The sequence below is a fragment of the Capsicum annuum genome, chromosome 5 (genome assembly GCF_002878395.1).
Source record: "Capsicum annuum cultivar UCD-10X-F1 chromosome 5, UCD10Xv1.1, whole genome shotgun sequence".
Lineage (NCBI taxonomy): Eukaryota > Viridiplantae > Streptophyta > Magnoliopsida > Solanales > Solanaceae > Capsicum > Capsicum annuum.
In genome coordinates this window covers 213,753,544-213,757,776 of record NC_061115.1, presented here as the reverse complement: position 1 = coordinate 213,757,776, position 4,233 = coordinate 213,753,544, and positions in this window count along the sequence as shown.

Sequence of the window (4,233 nt, the reverse complement as noted above, 5' to 3'; positions counted from 1 at the left end):
ATAGATGAACGAACCCTTATTCACCTTTTATAATTTTCAGATTTGAAGGGATCCAATCCCAATATTATTTGGTCCAACCAACTTATCATGAAAACAAACGACATAAAAAATTCTTGAAGAATCTTCTAGTTCTTCAATTCATGCACATCTTCGAGATGTCACAATCGTTCATATCAATTTATGAACTTTTATTCTAGTACACTCCAAGTTTACCATGACATGTATTTTTTCTTTAGTAAATTTCAGATTTACTATTACATGAATAAATTTTAGATTTACTACTTCAAAAGTAGATTTCAAAATTATTCAACCTCTTTCGGAGGTGAGTTGTGATACCATCACAATCAAGTGCACGTTTGCATTAACAAATTTCTCATTCCCCAGTAATTGAATATAATCATGCCTTAAAGCTATCAAATTATGATAGTTTATAACCTCTTTCAAGATTTTGCTACTTCAGAAGCAAATCGAGGCATACATATGATGTAGAGAATCTTCTCTAGTATATCTTATAATCATATAAGCGTGTCAAAATATCGTCACTTTTGATGATCATTATCATATTGTCCCTCCACGCGTATATTCGTGCATTTAATCACTTGTCTTCTTTTAGACATATTATGCACTGCCACCAAATACACCTCAAGAATTAAGTAAGTTGTCATATTTCAGACTTATCATGTATTGCTACCACATTCACTTCATGGAATGGAGCATATTCAATGGGCCGAATTTCATGACTTTTCATTAAACACCCATTATTTTGTCTTAGCCATCATAATATCATCAATATGGTGTATTGAGATTCAAACTCAACATCTTATCCATATAAATGCGTCTTAGGCATGAATCGATGGGACTTGAACCCAACATATTATCATCCTTTTTGATAATATTATTTTTGAGGAATAAATTTAAAATATAAATGGTTTCAAACCAATAATTTTTCCTAAAATCCAATAATAATTATATTAATAGTAGCAAAAGAAAGATAACATAAAGAATTACTAACCTTGAAATCCTTCAGATTTATAATCTCACCTTTTCTGACAGAGTTTCGTGCTGATAACGTGTTATAAAACAATAAAGAACAATAAGAAGAATAGAGAGAGTGATTCTTATTTCTTCTCTTGATGATGAGAGATCGTAAGATTGTAAATACAATGAACAAAATTCCTCTATTTATAGGGAAAATTACTCCTAGTCCGAGTAAAAGACGGATGCTTCAAATTCTAATAGATATCAAAGTAGATCTTGATAGATGTTGATAGACATTCATTATAATGTAAATACATTTATGACAGTCATTTAATTTATAAAATAGTAACTTGATTATTGTTCTCGTGTTTGGCAAAACAAAAGTTACCTACTTTAAAAAATTATATAAGTTACCTACTATAAATAAAATTATTGTGAAACAATAATTGCCGATTGTGAAACAATAATTGCCGATTATGAAAAAAAAATCCCAATACAAATTGCCTACCAAAACCCCCAACTAAATCCTAACAGAAATCATATAGGAATCTCTTATAAATCCATTGTTTTTGTCAGCTTTAAGAATTTGATAAAAAAAAATTACGGAGTCTTATGAACTTGCATCTCCGCTCTTCTCCTTCATTTGTCTTAGATATCAATTTTTTTCACTGTTCTTTGATAATTATCATTATTAATTTATCTCAACATAAAATTAACATCTTTATGTTGGTTATTAACAATATATGTGGAGGAAGTTGAAGATGTTTGTAAACGAAGTTATGTTCCAAATAGTTTGATCTTAAAATGAGTTTGAGGCATATATTTCTTCCTACGTACATATTGATTGTATTACCACTCTTATTACATGTGATATCAACTTGAAATTTTTTACCAGATTCTTTATCTTCAGTTTAAGTTCATTATTTTAAAGGTTTTTAAATTTGTCCTTAACCTAATGTGCGAATTGTTACGTGTGCTTTTTGGTATTTTATAAGTGTATTCTTAATTTTTTGAATTGGTTTATCTTTAATTTGGATTGGCTTGTTTGAAAGTTAGATGATCTACATAAATTTATGCATCGTAGTTAACGAAATTGATCAGTGATTTTTGTTGTTTTGGTTAAATTTTTTTGAATTGATTTGTTTGAAAGTTAGGCAATCTATATAAATCTATGCATCGTAATTAATGAAATTGATCAATGTTCCTCTTTGTTTTAGTTAAAGTAATAAAGATAAAAAATATATGTACAATTTAAAACTTATAATTTACGGTACAAAAATTGAATTATACATTTTGAGATATGTGGTTGGTGTATGGAGTGATTGGTGAAAGTTCGGGTAGAAAACCACAAAGATATGTGGTTTGGGCCCTTCACTTTATTCGCATGTCGTCATACTAATTTTCAAGTTGTTTGTCCATAGAGAAAGGAAAGAATGATTCGAATAGAGAAAAAGAAAATAATGTCAGATGTGTATAGAGAGTTTGGTGAAAGTTTAAGTAGAACTAAAAAAGTGTGATTTGATCCTTCACTTTATTCAGATGTCATCGTAATAATTTTTAAATTGTTTGTCGCTAGAGAAAAGGGAAAGAGTGATTTGTAATATGAGATCGCATAATTTTGATATGAGATCGCATAATTTTGATTTAGACGATCATTTAGATATGTATAGAGCGTTGGTGAAAGTTCAAGTAGAACTAAAAAAACATGTGTTGATTTATTCAAAAGTCATCATAATAATTTCTAAATTATTTGTCGGTACAATAAAAGAAAAGAGTGATTTGTAACATGAGATCTCATAATTTATTTTAGATGATCATTTGAATTTATAAATGTTTTGTATTTATATTATGAATACTTCTAGAGTTTTTTTCCGTTGATCGTGAGCTATTGCCCTATTATGCCTATAGAATGTGAATTTGGGGTTTATGTGTTAATGTCAAGTTGGTTGTTGTAGCTGGTGTTAGAGTTATTACCAGTGGTATTGATAAGGGACTTGTTGATTGTGTGTTGATCTCCTATCATGATGGAGGGACTAATATCTTAAGATGGACTGACATCAACATGGGAACATGGTCTTGCTGAGATACATAAAACTTTAGTGTCTAATGACCTCCGTGGTCGAATGGGTAGAAAATCAAAAAAATTAAAATACTTTAGATATTTTTTTTCATTTACTTCATAAGTCATCATAATAATTTTTCACTTTTCCTATTTTTCCTTTAGTATTAGAAAGTGATCTTTTGACTTCCATAGTTTTGTTAGAGTAATTGAGCTTGGGTCACGCTTTATCTTTGCACAAATAAAAATAGGGAAAACGACATTGTTTAACATTATTTAAAACAAATCGTCCAAGTTTGAGATTTTGCCAAAAAGTGGTTAGTCGGATAAAATATTTTCACTTTATATCCATTTTCTAATTTGGGTCACTTTGACCCATATAGTTCAGATACAGTCCATATACAATACTAATACAATTCACACACAATACTGATACAATTTTCAACTTGAGTCATTCGGACCTTTTAAAAAACGGTATAATTGTTATATAGAATGAGCATCTATGTAAGATATATGTATAAAAATCGTATAGTTCTATCAAATATGTATATATATAAAATATATAAAAATATATATATAGAAAGTATTTAAAAATTATATAATTGTTGTATAAAATGTCTTAAAAAAAAGTACAATTATTGTATAAATTATGTATCTAAATTGTATATTTTTCGTATAAACATTTATAGGTATAAGATATGTATAGAAACTGTATAGAAGATGCGTAAAAATGAAATAGAACAAGCTGACAAATTGAAATGGCTAAAAAATGGAATTTAAATTTCATGACCATTTTCGTGAAAATAGTTTAATTTGAAGTGTCGTTTCTGTCCTTTTCCCATAAAAATATGCTTTAATATTTTAATAAATGGCCCAAAAGGCCGACTTTTGATTTTAAAAAATCATAATAATTTTTATGTTATTTGTCGATAGAGAAAAAGCAAACAATGAGTGATAACATGAGATTTCATAATTTATTTTAGAATATATATATATATATATATATATATATATATATATTAAGAGTTGAAGGGTCATAGAAATGTTGTTTGGACTTTTTGTCCTTCATTAAAAGTCTTGCTTTAGACAAAATCGTCTTTTCACTATTTTTTTCCTAATATTTAAGTGTTGAAAATTAATTAAATATATTTATGGTAAAACCTTTCCTTATTAGAAGTCATCAAAATTAGTGATTT